Source organism: Ips typographus, linkage group LG11 (genome assembly GCF_016097725.1).
Source record: "Ips typographus isolate SLU linkage group LG11, UJ_Ityp_2.0, whole genome shotgun sequence".
Taxonomy (NCBI): domain Eukaryota; kingdom Metazoa; phylum Arthropoda; class Insecta; order Coleoptera; family Curculionidae; genus Ips; species Ips typographus.
In genome coordinates, this window is record NC_138432.1 from 1,459,018 (window position 1) to 1,478,231 (window position 19,214).

At 36.2% G+C, this 19,214-nt stretch overlaps 1 long non-coding RNA gene across 1 annotated transcript in view; it reads right to left on the minus strand.

Moving 5' to 3' along the window:
• Positions 1 to 10,969: 10,969 nt before the first annotated feature.
• Positions 10,970 to 19,214, minus strand: part of LOC145735657 (uncharacterized) — a 261,472-nt gene continuing 253,227 nt past the window's right edge. The window contains exon 3 of the long non-coding RNA XR_014179725.1: positions 10,970 to 10,980. This is a non-coding gene — a long non-coding RNA (uncharacterized LOC145735657). The remainder of the gene's footprint in view (positions 10,981 to 19,214) is intronic.

Below are 19,214 nucleotides of genomic sequence, written 5' to 3' on the forward strand. Positions count from 1 at the left end.
GCCGAGCTGGAAGACCTCGGACTGTTGACGACGACGTGGAAATGTGACTTTTAGAAGAAGTACGAGTGGAGCCGGGCACTTCAGTGCAAACCATTGAACGCTGCACTAGCGTCCCAAAATCCTCAGCACACCGTATTTTGAAACGGCACAAATACCATCCCTTCCATATCCAACGCTGTGTGTAGTCCTTCTCAGCTGACTACACACCGCGTGTTGAATTTTGTCGCAAAATGATCCAAAAATGGAGAGAAAATCCCTACTTTTTTAATGAAGTATTCTGGAGTGATGAATCGGCCTGCAGAAGGGATGGATATGCCAATTTGCATAATATCCACAGCTGGCAATTAGAAAATCCGCATGAAGTAAGAGAAGACCGGTCCCAATACCAATTTAAAATCCATTTGTGGACGGGAATTTTTAACGGCCAAATAGTAGGACCGGTCGAGTTGCCTGCTATCTTAAACGGGGAAAACTACCTACAATTCCTGCACAATGATCTGCCTGGATTATTGGAAGATACGCCGCTGACACTAAGGCAAAGGATGTGGTTTCAGCAAGATGGCTGTCCGGCACACTACGCTCGGCGGGTCCGCGAGCACCTCTGCAACACATTCCCCGACAGGTGGATTGGGCGATTAGGACCAATATTGTGGCCACCGCGTTCTCCGGATTTGAATCCACTAGATTTTTTTTCCGAGGTCCGAGGAGACAATTCGAGTCCGAGGGAGACAATTCGAACATTTATTGTAAGTTAGATTTAAGGATTAAAATAAATAATTGAAAGTTAAACCTGTTTTTATTTCATTGAAATCTTTCCAGATAGTTAGCCAGTGATATTCCTACCTCTCGTTACCTTATCCATCTTTTTCCTTTCGTGAGAAAGCCCGGTATCAAATGCGATATCATAGCGAGCGGCAAAATTACCTGACAGCGATGGCTAGCGGGGTTCCTAGTTTTAACTTAGTTTAATAGGGTATCGGTGAAGTGATAAAAATACCTAATTTTATCGGAATAAGATACTTGTATTGTACCATTTCTGAATTTGCCTAACATTCTTAATCTTTTGACGTTATTTGCTCGTTTCGTTTCAAAATTTTTTTTAACGGCAGGTGCCCAAAGTGAAAATTCTTATTTTGCTGATAATTTAAATCAAGATTTATCCAGTATTTTTCGGAACTTTACATTACTTTTTGACAAAAACATGTTCATGGCATCTTAAGTAACTATTTAGGATTCCATACAATAAAAAAAAATAAGCTTCGAGAGCTTACCAACAGAATTCTGGCACTGACAATGTTAAAAAATGTGAAAATTTATGAAAAATCGTAATTTGCTAATAACTCGAAAACCATGCAACTTTTACTAGGGTCATGTTAGGCTGGTTCGGTGCCTCTTTGGCTGACCTACCTGCGGTGTCACTGTGACGTGTCACTTATGGGACACCCTGTAGATGGCACCTTTAAAGCTGTACCGAGAAGACCAAGATTTTCCCAGATACTAACCATTTTTGGAACATGCATGGCCCATGTAAGTTTCATTAAGTTTTTTAAATTTAATTATTTGTCGAAAAGTAGTAGTCCATATGCACGCAGTGGAGTAGTGAGTGTAAGTGAAAGCAAAACTCAGAGTCGATCTCCACAAATATATATTAATAATAAGTTGTTATCTGGGGGCCTAACATGTTTCAGGTGTATTCAGACACCCATCTTCAGAGGCTGTAAGTTGTACAGTGTGTTAATTAAATACTTACAAAACTAAGGACATGGAAGCCTACCTTAACTAGATCACTAGTCTGCTGGCTGTCATTCTACAAGGGGGGACAGCTGAACCCAGATGTTCTAAGGTGGTTTTTTTATTCTACACGGGGGAAAAAAACCTTGATCAAAAAACCCAGTTCTGGTTCTGAGGTGACAGGTTGCTCGGTTTTTTATTCTTGAAGGGGGAAAAAACTTAATCAGAACCCAGTGTTGATGTCAAAGAGATGAAGTTAGTTGCTTGGTTTTTTATTCTTGAAGGGGGAAAAAACTTAATCAAAACCCAAAGAAGTTGAATGATGTAAAAGCTGCATGTTTATCTGTAATAAAAGAGCATCAGTAGAAGTAGGATGTCCTGAAAGGGTATATATGTAATGGGGGGGCGGCAGATAATTCAAAAGTCAAAAGATAAAATAAAAAGGCAAGTTAAAGGGGCAAAAAACTGCATATCTTACCTGCAGGAGACCAAATAGACACGAAAGGGACGTCAAACAACAAAAACCGCGGTGGACATTCACAAGTTGGACATTGAACAGATTAAAATAGGAGCGACTTTCCCTTTTGTCACTGTGGAAGTGTGACCGTGCGGGGCTTCATGGCGGGTGCGGCCGGACATGAAGTGGCCAAAATGGTTCCCAACCCACGCCAAGGGCAGGTTGCAGGAAACGGAAGTCTAGGGGGCAGCATCATATTGCCAAACCCGAAAAAACCAAAAAACCAAATCCCCCAGAGAACGGAAAAGGTCAAAAACCCCCAGAGCCGGACATGACAGACAGCTGACAATACATGTGTGATCGGTCTACTCCATCAAAACAATACAGTGTAAACCAATAAAGTTAGGTTAAATTAGAACTTAACACCAATTATCCGACGGCTTAATTATAGGTTATACAAATAATGAAATGGTTAGTTAACAAATGAAGACAAAAATTAAAGTTAAGTAATAAGCAACCTTCGACCTGGAGACATAAAAGTACAGATTTAACACAGTTCTTGGACCCAGGCAAACGTAAGTATCCAAACAGTGGGAATTGATTATGGGTAGGTAAAGGGGGGTTGAAATCTAATACAGGGGGACCGGGAAAAGTGTCTTGGGGAACTAGAAATTGAGGGATCTGAAGAAAGAGGAGAATGACAGCCAGCAGACTAGTGATCTAGTTAAGGTAGGCTTCCATGTCCTTAGTTTTGTAAGTATTTAATTAACACACTGTACAACTTACAGCCTCTGAAGATGGGTGTCTGAATACACCCGAAACATGTTAGGCCAGATAACAACTTATTATTAATATATATTTGTGGAGATCGACTCTGAGTTTTGCTTTCACTTGAATTATTTTTGTAAGTGTGTTTAATAATAATATTACTAAAATATTACACACCTTGCTAGAAAGTGACATAATTCTTAAAATTAAAAAAAAACATTTTCTGTACGAAATCAAAAATTACTTAACAGCATTCTGGTAAAAATAATAAAATAAAATCCAAAAAATGGACTCGACAACACACAGACTCAAAATTACAGACCTATTACATTACTTCCAGTACTAAGCAATTACTCGAAAACAGACTTCAAGAACAGATTGGACAGCACATTCCATCATACCAGTTTGGCTTTAAACCAAAACACTCGACTATACATCCACTTTTTATCTTAACCAACAACATACAAACAACGCACATCAACAGCAACAAAACAGCTTGTTTGTTCATGGACTACATAAACTTGATACACTAAAATACTTACTTTACACAATCAGAAATTTACTAAAAAATAGACAACTGCACGTTCGAATAGACAACACACTTTCCTTTCCTTTCAGTCCTGAACAAGGACTATCCCAAGGATCACCCCTCTCACCTTTACTTTACAACCTATACTGCCATGACATATACAATCACAACAAGCAGGACAAAAACCAATTTGACAAAACCGCATACATATTACAATACGCAGACGACACTGCACTTATAGTACACGACAAAACTACGTCAAAAGCAGCGTCAAAACTACAATCACTTACTGACGATACTATGACATGGTTCTACAGATGGAGACTGACCCCCAACGCAACTAAAAACCAACTTTTACTACCAAACCATAGGATCAAAGACGACTCCCCAAACATAACCGCGGACGGTCACATAACTGAACCCAAACATGACGTAAAATACTTAGGCGTAATACTGGACCAAAAACTAAAATTTATAAAACACTTAAAAAATGCAAGAACTGAAACTATTAAACGGACAAAACACTTTAGATCACTGACATACAAATACAAAGGTATTAGCACGAAAACCGCCACATAAATATACAAATCCATCTGTAGACCAGTTGTAGACTACGGACATTTACTTAGAGCAAACGCTACTGACAAAACTAAAAGATATACTCAGACTACGGAACAGATTGCTCTAAGACTAATAACCAAAATAAGACACCCAGAAAACCCACTACACAACCCATCCAACCAACTTCTCTACGAACGTACAAACATGACCAAACTAACAGACAGACTTATACAACTACAAAACAAATGGAAAAATAATCCAAACAACTGGACAATAATAAACCCACTGTGCATAACAAGACAAACCAGACAATCCCGTTACCTCTTTCCCACTGCCACCCTACTAGAGCACTTTAACTAAGACTACTTTTTTTTTTTTTTTTGTAAATAAATTGTAAATAATTAGCATAAGTTAACATGTATGCTAAAATTATAAAAAAAAATCCCACTGTAAACATAGGCAGAAAGACCAAGTGGTCGTTAGCCTTTTTTCTGTTGAAAATAAAGATTATTTATATACAGGGCGTCCCGCGAGGTAAGGGCCAAATTTTACTACGAGTTCTTTAGGTAAATTCTAGTCGAAAATGTCCTATGAACATGGGTCCGCAAATGCTTCCTTACCAAGATATGATTTTTTTAAATTTAATAGTGTTATTGTGCCAAAAACTACAATAATGCCAAAAAATAATTTTATTTAACAAAAAAAAAATTAATACTACTGTGAAAATAACTGTTTACAATAATTGCTCAAAGTGTCCACCTTCACATTGTAAGCATAGTCTAGCTCTTTAATGATGTGGCTGATAGCTTTCCCAATAACACGGTTGTTATTACTTAGGTCGTTATTAATTTTACAAAGCAGTTCAGCCCTGGTATGTGATTTCTCTGCATACACTAAACTCTTCATATGTCCCCACAAGTAATAGTCCAAAGGATTTTAATCCAGTGAGCGGGGGGGCCAAGAAACTGCGCCCGTGCGTCCAATCCAACGTCCAGAAAAAGTGTTATTTAATTATTCAGTCACGTTTCTACTACTGGGGGGCGGAGCACCGTCATGCTGTAACCACATTTGTTGTCTTCTTTGTATCAGAATATCCTCTAACAACACAGATAGTTCTTCTCGTAAGAACTGAAGGTAAATTGCAGATGTCAAACGATCGTCAATCACATAAGGGCCGACTAACTGATCTCCTAACAAACCACACCAAACATTAACCGAAAAACGGTGTTGGAAATTCCGTTCGATTGTTGCATGAGGATTTTCAAGCTGCCAAGAATGGGAATTCCTCAAATTATTGACACCGTCTCGGGTGAATGTAGCCTCATCGGTGAACAAAATGTCATTAAGCAAATTGCGATGTGTAATTAGCCAATTGCAGAACTGCATACGAAGGCCCAGATCAGTGAACTGCAGAGCTTGGACTGGTTGCAGGTGAAATGGGTACAAACCAAAGTTATGCATTGTTCTCCATACAGTCATTCGGGTAAGACCAGTGCGACGTGATATTCTGCGAACACTAGTCGATGGTGACCGTTCTACACTATCCAGTATTAGATCTTGGGCAGCTGCTGATGGACGTATGAGAGAAGCATTTGGAAATGATCCTGTTACTCTCAGTTGATTAAAAACTCTCCCTAATACTCGTCTATCAGGTATTCGTCGATTTGGAAACCGCCGGCGGTATTCAACCACTGCTGCTCTACCACTTCCGTTACAATATCCGTATACTAGCAGCATGTCTGCATATTCTTCATTTGTGAAAACAAACATGACAATAATTTGTATTTGCACAGATTAGTGTGTCAAACTGTCGCAACTACTGTAACAGAATAACAAACAAAAGAAGTATCCATGGCACTCGGCCTACTTGATGTTGATAGAATGTCATACTAGGGATAATTATTATAGCATTGTAGTTTTCGGCACAATAACACTATTAATTTAAAAAAAATCATATCTTGGTAAGGAAGCATTTGCGGACCCATGTTCATAGGACATTTTCGACTCGAATTTACCTAAAGAACTCGTAGTAAAATTTTGTCCCTTACCTCGCGGGACGCCCTGTATATAAATAATCTTTATTTTCAACAGAAAAAAGGCTAACGACCACTTGGTCTTTCTGCCTATATTTACAGTGGGATTTTTTTTTTATAATTTTAGCATACATGTTAACTTATGCTAATTATTTACAATTTATTTACAAAAAAAAAAAGTAGTCTTAGTTAAAGTGCTCTAGTAAAATTTTTTCCCTTACCTCGCGGGACACCCTGTATATATATAATAAAATAAAATTTTTTGTCACATTCTAAATGTTAATATCCCAACAAGGCTGAATAATATTGGGATATCAATTTCATGGAATATACACTGTATTACAAGACTCACAGATAAGCACACTGGCATGTTATGTTGTCATTGTCATATCGGAAATTTTTGCTAGATATAAAATTCTTCGGGTAAATATATTATTTTTTTATGATTGATTTTATGGATTATGAACAACTTACCATGAATATGATTTGTGCCATGTTCATTGTTTTATCAAATAGCAACAAAGCCAGTGGTGGTACAAATTCTTAGTCAAACAACTGTCTGCCACACCACATCAAGTAAATATAATGTTACTTCATTGCTTATATTTTTCCTTTACAGTACAGTAAATGTAATGTATTAGCACTTTTTTACACAGTGCAAGGTAACTGATGAATTGAACTGATTCAATTTGACTATTCCATATTATAACCTTTAATAACTTGTTGAACTTTTTTTATCACTTTCGAACTAATTTAAAGATTTTAAACAAAAAAATAATATCAATTTTGATCTTGTGATCATAGAAAAGCAACTTTTAAATACTTTAATTTCTGAAGTAAAATATAGGTCAAAACACTTTCACCCATCACGACATCACTGCCACTAGTACCATTATCTATAGTATAATTATTATAGCTGGATACACATACACATACATACACACATACTATTTTAACAGTAAATTTGTCAATCGAAATTGGTGCATGTATGGCTTATAAATTAAGTTAAATTTAAAGCCAAAATTGGAAAACCTGTCCCTTAGGAGTACAATAATGAGAGTATTGTGTTCAGTAAAGTGATTTTATAAGGGGAATATTAATTTGTGTGTATTTAGTGTTCACTAGTTGCTTTAATACCCGTTCGTAAGATATTTCCTTTTCATTTATTTTCGCAGTTTCATCATCATCAAAACTGCGTGGCGCCCATTTTAAATTTCTTTTCTTTTTACTATAATTATTATTAAAAAGCAGCAAACTCTCAAACCAATGGCTATCCACATTATCCCAGCGACATGGTCCAACCTACAGTCTTTCATACTTAACCCTAAAATAACAAATAATGTACCCACTTATAAAAACATAGAAGAATGTTTAAATACGAATTGGTCCCTGCAAATACCGCACTTGAATCTGACTAGCAACGAGAATCTAGTCAGGACAGTAATCGACCAAATTGACGAAATAAGCCAAGAGAATACTTATAGTGACAGATACCGTCTGCACAGTGACACAATATTCCTGGTGTGGAATATCATATTGTCAATTCTTGTGGTATATTTGATACAAAGTCAAAATAGAGTAATAGTAGCGTCAAATTTAGTAGCTGCCGCAAGAGCAGACAAAAAAGGGGAAGCATCCTCTGAATATCTACATGATGTATTCTTTTATACTACTTGTGCGTGCCTCCTTCTTTTCGTAATTATTATAGCACATAAACTTATAAAATACGTAGTAAACCGCAGGAAAAGCAGACGCCGTGGAAATTCGAAATCGCCTATAAAAGAAAAAGAAAGAATTGAAATGACTAAGATGGGCGAAAATAAAAGCTCTACAGAATCAAAAATTTTTACGCTCGAATTAAAAGAAAATAAAGAATTACGCTCACTGTCCCAAGGCGAAACAGTATTAGCCCAAATAGAGTGTACTAAAGTACGCAAGTAATTTTCCTTAGTAAGGGAAAAAGGAAAAAATGATACATGTATCTACAATTAATTCTTTTCTTATGCTACAAGCGGATGACAATCACTTTGTTATTTAAGTCATCGCGGTATGATCATATAAATTGCTGATGAATAAATATCATTGTTATTTCATTTCTAACTTGCACAATCCAGCATACGAGAATAATTAATAAAAAGCGCGCGCGAAGATTAATAATTATATAATGGTATATATATATAAATAAGGGGCAAATGAAAGAAAAGTATATTGGGAAAAAAATACACTACGAGAATATGCGGTAATTAAGTACCGTAGATAAAATATGGGGCGTTAAATTCCACGGGTTTACAATTTCAAAAATTATATGAGTTGCTAAATGTAATAAATAAACGGTTGAAAAATGTAACTTGAAGTCTTTATAAAAGTCAAACGGGGCACGTAAGAAAAAGATTACAAAGTTTCAATATGAGGACGTTAACTGTTTTCACATGATATAATATGGGCAAGCAGCGCTTGATAAGCATATTACAAGTTTTCGAAGGCTTTACAATGTATCAAAATAAAACCAGTGGTAGGCAAATGGACAATTTATAATATATGTTTATATCATATTTAAGAAAAACAAAGGGATTTATATTTTTTTTTAGTGCATAACTTAACTAAGGCTATTATCAATATGCCTATATATTTTACGAGGGATTTTATGATTATAACGGGAATGTTAGACATTAAGATTTTAATTAGCAGTAGGTAGTAATACGTTTTTTTTATTGCGTTTAACACTGACGGGAGTTACTACGCGAAGAAGCCAGAAGGAAACCACTACAAAATGAAGAGCGATCAAGGCTTTGGATCAGAATCGGTAAAAACTAATACACGCCACTGGAAATGGAAACGGAAATCAGCAAAAGCTAAAAGCAACGGGCACAGGAGATTGGAAACGCTGACGATGAAAAACCAACCAGGGAACGTCAGACCGCGACCACAGTTGAGTCGGTTTGTGATCGTGGCCGCGGTAGGAATAGACACACTAGGCCGTGGTGACCTGCCGCGGGGGATGATCCCAAATCGGCTCCCGTCAAGTTATATTGACGCATTGTGTCAATTAAGTTCGTTTCGATTGGTCCGTCCGCGCACCCCCGCGACTACGAGGACCACCAGCAGATACCTCTTCACCAGGTCTTGGTCGCCTACCATGCCCTACCGACAGCGAAGAAGTTGGAGTAGCCCGACTCGCCCAAACTCCTTGTGGGTCACCGCCCGCTCTTCCTCACGATGCTCGTCCGCTACCACGGTCACTCATCTTTCAAAAAACCTTCAGAGGTCAGAGAGATGTCGTTGCCAGCTTTGATTCGAAAGGATACGGCCTTAGAGGCACTCAGGCATAAACCAACGGAGCATAGCATAGTTTCGCACCATAGCCCGCTCGAGCTAGTGCGTGAATCAAATGTCCGCTGGATGCTCGTCTTCTTCCATGGTCACCCATCTTTTCCTTCCAGAAAGGATACGGCTTCAGAGGCACTCAGGCATGATAAATAAATAAATAAATAATATAATGAAATAATATACAAATAATAATATAATGAAATAATATACAAATATAATTCCTGAGGTGTATCCATGCGGTCACCTCAGCCCCATATAACTAGCAAATGGATACCCGCGGTGTACCCTTGTGGTCACCCCGATATAATTCAGTACCGTTCCGGCTCGTCACTAATTAGATCACGGACCACACACCATGGCAATCGTGAAAATACAGTTCTGGGAATTGTTCCACTTGCACGTCCAGAGCAGTAAACAGATATGTAGTTCCAGACTCCAGACACCGTCCAAATTGTCTTCAGAAGCCGTGTTTAGTGCAGTGAAGTGCCGCGAAAAGAAGATAGAATCCCCGAACAGACAATAGTGCGCGGAATATTAGTGAATCGCGAGTGAAAAGTCTCCCCCCTCAGTGTTAAAGCATAGAGACATTAAGTTTTTTTTTTACAAACTCTAGAGGTAAGAAAATAACAAAAACATTTATTTTTATTCCGATTGTTGTATGTTTTCTTTTATAATTTTCTTTTTGGGGTATGAAACGGGATATTTTTAATTTTAATTCTGTGAAAAACTAGGGGCTATACTTTGTTGATTAGTTTTTACAAGTAACTATGATAAATTTTGTTTGTGTTGTAATAAGGGGGAAAATTCATTAAGGAAATTTTTATGTTTGTTCTACATTAAGATTTGAAGAAAGAGATTAGAATTTGTGGTGTCAAATTTCTGTTATATTGCCACCATGATTAAAAATTTAAAAGTATAATTAATTTGATGTTATTTTGTTTAGAAGATTTGCATAGTGAACTTTCTTAATATTGTGAAAAGCTAGGGACTACCTTTTGTCGGCCGGGGGAATGTGTCACAAGTAGATTTTCGTTAATTACTTAGTCAGCAAATAATCGGCCACTGACCGAAACAAGTCGTCGACCACTTGGGTTGCAAAATAAGCAATCGAACCTTTTAGAACGGAAGCTAGCTAAGGTGTTGCAATCGCCGGTCAGCAATAAGTCATCAATTGTTCGGACAATGATCCAAATGCTTAGACAAGCAATTAAGAAATTGAACTGACTAAGGGATCGCAATACCTTACAATAAATAGCCGAGAAATTGGGAAAGAAAAGTTAGTTAGAAATTATCCGCGAAACTAAACGGTTCGGTCGCGAAAGTTAAGGGAACTCTACCCTGACACTTACCCTCGTTCAAAATGGTTTGTGCATTTATTATCATGTAAGTACGAACTTGTAATTTATAAATAAGCCAACTTGTGTCTGACAATGTGTATAAAATCAGTCTTCAACTTAGTTTCTCTCTATGAATAAACGTTGTTGTTTTTGTTATCCAATCTTTGAGTTTAACTTGACTACGACCCCAGCCTACACGTCCCCGCGTTACGACTAAAAATTAGATCGTGACAATATCTTAAAACAGATGTTTTATTATTAGCAGATGTTTTTGAAAATTTTCGAAGTAATTGTCATACCATCTACGGATTAGACCCTAGTTGGTATTACACATTGCCTGGATACACCTGGGACTATATGCTAAAATATACCAAATGTAAACTCCGGTTACTTAAAGATATCGATCAAATTATGTTTATTGAAAATGGTCTACGCGGGGGAATTTCACAATGTTGCAATCGTTATTCTGAGGCAAACAATAAATTTATGGAAAATTTTGATAGCTCAAAACCATCCACTTATTTATTATATTTGGATGTAAACAACTTATATGGCTGAGCAATGTGCCAATATTTGCCTTATAATAACTTTGAATGGATGGAAGATTGTAATTTTGATGTGTGCAGCATCGATGATAATTCAGACATTGGGTATATTTTAGAAGTGGACTTGGAATATCCTGAACATCTCCATGATTTACACAAATATTTGCCGTTTTGTCCTGAATATCAAACTCCACCTGACTCAAAACTGCCGAAACTTTTAACTACTTTTTATAAGAAAGAAAAAAATGTCATTCATTACAAAAATTTAAAACAAGCGTTGAATCAAGGAATTCAACTCAAAAAAAATCATCGTATTTTAAAATTTAGTCAATCTCCTTGGTTAAAACCATATATTGATTTAAACACCAAATTACGAACCGAAGCCACAACTGGTTTCGCAAAAAATCTTTTTAAACTGATGAATAACGCAGTTTTTGGTAAAACAATGGAAAATATTAGAAAACACAGGATTGTCAAATTAGTTAACCGCTGGTATGGCAGGTATGGAGCTAAAAATCTGATTTCCAGTCCAAATTTTCATAGTGTTGTAAAATTTACTGAAAATTTAGTGGCTATTGAGATGAAAAAAACTAAACTTGTTTTTAACAAACCACTTTATGTAGGTAGATATTAGATCTTTCCAAAACCATCATGTATGATTTTCATTATAGCTACATGCTTTACAAAGTGCCTCAGAATAATCTTAAATTAATGTATATCGAGAATGACAGTTTTGATTTTTTTGCGCCTGTATGGTTGATTTTATTGAAAAATCGTATTAATGAAAGTTGTAGTACCTATCACGGACTAGTTTTCTGTATTTTTTCAGATCTGTAACTTGAGCCCTTTCGTCGTAAAACACGAACAAAAATGCGAAAATTTCAACTTTTTACCTGCACTGTATAAGCGGTTGTCGAGCAACCGTACCAGCAACAATGACCTGAAATAAAATACAATAAACTTGTTTTTAACAAACCACTTTATGTAGGTATGACCATATTAGATCTTTCCAAAACCATCATGTATGATTTTCATTATAGCTACATACTTTACAAAGTGCCTCAGAATAATCTTAAATTAATGTATATCGACACTGTTTTATATATGAAATTACATGTGATAACGCCTATGCGGAAATCATCAAAACTGATTTGCAATATTTCGATACTAGCGATTACCCTAAAGACAACATCTATGGGATTCCTCAAGCTAACAAGAAAGTTTTAGGTCTTATGAAAGATGAAACTGCTGGGCGAATTATTACTCATTTCGTAGGTTTACGATCTAAAAATGTATATATACATGCATTTCTATCTTAGTCGCCTCCATACACAACACAGGCGCCCAAGCCTCCACTATAACCGCCATAGTTACAGGAGTGTATTTTGCATGATTACGCTTCATAATTCAAGGTCTTTCATGGTCACAGCAGAGGGGTAAGGAAAAAGTATAAGGAAAAAAGTTGTATATACGGTATGGGTTTAAATGTAACCGGCCTCCACGATGCTGCGGTTTACTGACCTCCGCGCAATATACAGCGCCATGTGGAACCGACGCAGGTGTCACCGACACAGTTGCCAATTTTATCTGTCTGGTTCGCCGACTGATTTGGCCTTGACAGCTAAAAATAGATTTCTTGGAACAGGAAACTTATTTTAATATTCAGTCCAGCCGTATTTTCGTTCTTTTTTGATCGCTATAGGAGCCACATTAGACAGTTTTTGTTGTTCTATATTATATACTGATCGTATAGTTTCGGCGTTATTTATTCTAATATTAGACACATGTCTGACAATAACTGAATATAATGACATCAATATTTTTGTTTCTTTTTTAATACTTCATTAACTCAAGCAAATTGATAAAATAAATGGCTGAACAAGTTTTGTCAAACATTGCAATATAATTATAAATCGTTTATTAATTTATTATGTTCACTTTGACTTGCAGTTCTAGACTATCTCATTTTAATTATAATACCAGTCATTGAGTATTTAAAATTACTATTGTTATTATTTTATATACGTGATTTATTCCTTACATTAACAATGTTTATTGAGTTGGGTCATTTTTCAGTGTCCTCAATTTGTCAATAGGTCGTTAAAAAGGAAATTTTGCTATTGTTTGTTTAAAACTTTAAATTCTAGTTTTTTGGCCGAAACAAATTATAGTTTTTAGGGTGGCAAATTAAAGAACGTTCTAACTTATAACGCTTATATACCAGGTGTCCAAGAGCACCCTGGACATAGGAGATTAACATGGGAAAACGGTTTTGATTTTTTTGCGCCTGTACGGTTGATTTTATTGAAAAATCGTATTAATGAAAGTTGTAGTACCTGTCACGGACTAGTTTTCTGTATTTTTTTCGAATCTCTAACTTGAGCCCTTTCGTCGTAAAACACGAACAAAAATGCGAAAATTTAAACTTTTTACCTGCACTGTATAAGTGGTTGCCGAGCAACCGTACCCGCAACAATGACCTGTTTACCCGTTGCCCGACAACCGCCTATACAGTGCAGGCCAAAAGTTTAAGTTTTCTCATTTTTGTTCGTGCTTTACGACGAAAGGGCTCAAGTTAAGGATCCGAAAAAAATACAGAAAACTAGTCCGTGATAGGTACTACAACTTTCATTAACACGATTTTTCAATCAAATCAACCGTACAGGCGCAAAAAAATCAAAACCGTTTTCCCATGTTAATCTCCTATGTCCAGGGTGCTCTTGGACACCTGGTATTAAAAATGCCTGTTATTTTTGTTTGACAACCAAGTCACTTAAATTTTACCGTAAAAAAGCCTTGCCTCTAATTTGTTCAGTCTATAAACTAAAATATTCGTATTTTCAGTCTGTCAACTGATTGGTTACAAAAAAATCAACTTGGCACAAATGTAATTTTCTTAATACCAAAGTAAAAAAATGCATTATTATTTGATGCTTGTAGACAAAAACTATTTGCTGAGTCTAATACATTATATTCGTGTGCCAATATGAAGAAAAAGTTTAAAAACGTAACCTTACCAATAACTGTCTAATATCAGGCATTGTGCCTAAAAACACCATCATATAACTATAATCCGTGGAATTCATGGTCAACTTTACAGAGTGCCGCAGCAGAGATTTAAGATATGGTAAAGTTGCATTTTTTTAAATGCCTTATATTACATTTATTTAAGTAATTCTATTGTTTGTAGGAACGATTTGTTAAATGAATGACACATCTAGCGAGCACCATGTCCAAAATGTCTTTTGCACCATGTCAAAATGCCTTTTGTGATCCTTTTCGGGTAAAAAATGTTTTAACAAAGTTTGGAATAAAATGTCTGCTTTAAATTTAAATTTAATACAGCATATAACTAATCCTTCTTATAAAGAAATAAAACTATTCACAAAATGTAATAAGGTAAAACTACCAATAGATGACGACCTATAAAAAGTCTGAAAAACTTAAAAATGAACCCCCAGACGAAGGGTCAAAATATTTGAGAAAATTTAAATAAGTATAGTTTGTCAAAAAACAAGTTATTCCCAATGAAACTATTTAGAGTATGGCAGCCGGAAATCAGTGTGAAGAGAGAGAGAGAGAGAATTAGCTATGTTTGGAAGAAACTGAGTACCAATGTAACTTTGCGAGTGTCATCTATTGGCAAGATGGCCATGCCATCTTTTAGCAAACTGGGCATATTTATGTAAGGGGTAAACACACTTCAAAATAAATAAAAGTTATAAATGTGTTGTCAAACCTTTTATAAAAAAAACTGCTACATAGGTCGATAAAAAAGGCTATGGCCAATTAGTGCATACAATTTGTTTAAAAACATAATAATTTAAAACTGTATTTATTATTAAATGTTTACATTTTATCTTCAGAGTACCACATATAAGAATGATTACTTTAGTATACAGGGTGTTCAATTTTAAAGCAAATATTTTCTATACCACAATTTTCTGGGAAAGCCTGTTTCAACCGACACTTATTTTATATACAGCACACTGTATATTAACTTGTCTTAAAACGTTTTTATTTGTAGCTTATTGTAATTTGTTGTTGCATCGGATGGCGCTAATACAAATTCAACATGCAAAAAAAAAAGTGAAATGCCTAACATATAGAGAAGGGACATAATTCCTTTGATGTTGGGGTGATGTTTTTGGCTGACCTCGAGTTCCCTTTGGTAGGAAACATGTTGCCGGTTGTCTCTGTCTTTGAAATAAAAATGGCATCCAATTATCAGAATCAAATATAATATAAACTAATTTCTTATAATCATTGTTTACTTCTTTTGAGTCAAAGTGTTTTAAGTTCTCCTATTAATCATTGGAAAATATCAGTCCTTATTAACTATTATTAACTTTAAACCAATGTTTCAAAACAAATATTTGATGTGGTCTGAGATACGGCAACGTTTTTCAACAACTTGAATAAACAACCAATAAAACTCCTGATATTCAACGGCCAAAGCCGATATCAGTCGCTTGTCAATTAAACTTTAGTAGGAAGAGTCCATCTCTCTCTAATTCACTTTCTCTTTTCAACTGTCTGTTCTTGTTACATAGCTATTCTTTGATATTAGCTACTAAATAGTATTCAAACAATATTGTCTTAAATTTTTATAGCAATCCATTCAAGAATGGTATACTTTTACTACTATACTTTTATTTTACTGGCTCTTAAGGGCATCGGTAAAGCAAAACCTCTTATGGGAAATTCAATGCATTTTATGACAATGACATCTTTTAACCCTGTAGCGCTTTTCTTGTGGATTTCTTCGGTTACGTTGCCTCGGGCGCCACCTTCGTTATTTATAGTGGCTGAAGGTCCACTTTGCGGTACCTGGGTAGCCTTTAGACAGCTGGAGAAAAGTTCCAAAGGGTTCGGGAAGAAAACAAAATTAAAACAACTGTTTCCTCTAAATGCACTGTATTGCGGCTCTCGGTACTTACAGTAAATACTTACGGTAACGGTTACCCAATGAAACGGAAGTTACCTTACTCGGTGATACGGGGAAAGCGTGTAACGGTTATGAAAACTAGCTACGGACCCTTTACCACTGTATAGCCTGACTACTGTAGGTTAAGACTGTCTGTGACACGGTGTAAGTACGGCTGTACGGTACGGCTGTACGGTACGGTTATGTAAAACTGTCTACTCGGCGCCGGAATTTATTCCAAAAACCCAAAGAGGCCCAATTACGTGACCAGCGGTGTTCCCGTCACTCGACCTAACCTCTAGGTGCTGCCCCGATTCCCCGGGGTTCGACAAATAGAGCCTCCGTTGCACACTGTTTCCCCAAACACGCAACAGAGGTTTCAAGTCTCGTGACGTTGCCAGTCACACAGCCGCTAATCCCTCCAGTATCCCAAACCCGTTTACTACTCCGTTTCCCCGGAGCTAAGCAAACGAGCAACAGGATTCACCGTTCCCGCTTGCTACACCGTTTCCCCGGTGTCCAACAAACAGGAACAGGACCAGAAGGATTACCTAACTGTTTTCAAAAACAAGTTACTGTAGCCGGCGCCGTCTTACCAGAAATACCCTCAAACGGAAAACCCCGGAAAGATATAGCAAATGCCCCAAACGGAAATCCCCGGAAAAATTTACAGTTTGTTAAAATAGCTACAGTTAACGGTACGGGTTTAAACAGCAAACAGAACAAATACCGGACGGTCGGTATGTGCCTATTTTTTACTTACAGATTCGCGGAGATAAGAGTTATCGGTCGGCACGGAACGGCTAAGCTGGCTGGTCTCGATCTTTTGATGATCGAAGAATCCCTATTTTCCGGTGCGGGGCCTTCTTTTATACACAAAACCCACGGTGGGGGCTGTTAGTGGCGGTACCCACTCTCAGCGCCCACCGAACCATTTCGAACGGCACCGGACGGCCCCGACAAAATCGACGCCACGACGGCCGCGGTCTAGCACCCAGCAGTGAAGGTCACGCGCAAATTCGATAGAAACAGCGAAAAATTAGTAACTTCGTTACAAACGAAAGGGGTGGTATTGGGAATAACAATTCTTTAAAACAACAGCAATTTTCTGCATACAAAACGGTTTTACTCGACACCTGATCCGTTTCAAACACCGTTATTTTTGGTGCACCTTAACAACTCCAACCAAACAACAGAAACCATGTCTTAAACTAAAATAGAATTTTACTGTAACCTCGCCACAAATGCATATACAGTGTGACCCATTTAGAATGGAAACACCCCTATAAAATTTTAGGTTATTAACCGATTTCAATGATTTTTTTTTTGAAATAATTAGGAATGAAGTGTCTGTTACGGGAGAATATTTTAAATATTTATTTCAGTTTTCAGGTCATATTATGATACTTTTTCTTGATGGAAAATGCAGAATTTTTATTAGCGATTTTTTTATTGAAAAAATTACTACGCCACTGGATCTATAGTGCTTTCAAATAGCTGTGACAATTTTTTTAATTTTTTATTTTTCTTTTTTTTTATTTTTTTTTTATTTTATTTTTTGATTATTTTTTTTTGATTTTTTTTTTTTTTTTTTAGAAATTAACCAATTAATAATTAATAATAAATAAGTAAATAGTAACACCATTTCTATGGCAACAGTTGATGCAGGGTGTTCTTTTGTGACCGTTAACTTAGAGGATTTTTGAATTTTAATTTGTCATAACTTTATTATTAATGAATGGATTTTCATGAAATTTTGGTCACAGCTATTTGAAAGCACTATAGATCCAGTGGCGTAGTAATTTTTTCAATAAAAAAATCGCTAATAAAAATTCTCTATTTTCTATCAAGAAAAAGTATCGTAATATGACCTGAAAACTGAAATAAATATTTAAAATTTTCTCCCGTAATAGACATTTCATTCCTAATTATTTAAAAAAAAAAATCATTGAAATCGGTTAATAACCTAAAATTTTGTAGGGGTGTTTCCATTCTAAATGGGTCACACTGTATAATCACTTGCATGGGGAATGCAGTTGATATGTAAAAGCTTGGCTTACACAAGTCAATTAAATTAATAATATAAACACTTGCATGGGAATTAGTTCATATGCAAAACATATTTATTCCCTTATCACCTGCATTGGAAATGTGGTAAGCGAGGCGGAAATGTGGTAGACCCCCCTCCCCCAAATGCATATAAAACCAGTCAACAAGAGTTGAAAACATTAGTCTACACACAAAAGTATATATCTACCTTAAACAAAAAAATCATGAACCTAACCAAAATTAACGAATCCGGCAGTTTGGTTGAAAAACCTCTCCTAAAGTTTCAACAACTTGAATTAAATCAATTGTATCCCTTGCACAACCTAAAAGTGGTCAATTCAAAATTTGGTGAGGTGGTTCGGGCCGAGTTGTCTGACAGCGTGGTGTTTTTGCCTAGTCGGATGACGGCACCCATTAAAGACAGTTTGGCGGAGTTTATATCGCTGAAATATGGCCTAAAATTTTTAAGTATGAAAGTGGTTAGTGATTTATCACCCACACCAATTGTGGAAATAACGGAAATTTGTAAGTATAATTAAAATATATTTAAGTGTAATACTAATCATGATTTAATCATTTCAGAAAGATCGAAGATGTCAGATTGTACTGGAGCTGCAGCAGAAATCAGCGTACACACCCTTGAGTTATTTCTAAAAGCCTACGCCATATTGGTACTTCAGCCAGTACCTGAAGAAGTAGCAGCATGGTTGAAAAAAATTGCAACTTCAATTAGACAAGTGCAAACTGTGCTGCGGCGGTTGGACAAAAATGTGGGTGTGTACAAAAAACTTTTAACTAATTTAGGACATTTCAAAACACTTAAGATACTTTTTAAAAATTTAAACAATCACGTAGGTGGTGGTTTAAATAGAAAAAAAAGATCTGATAGAGTTAAATGGTTAAATAACGATGTATCTTTAGGCGTTATCAAAAATTGTCAGTTTAGAAAT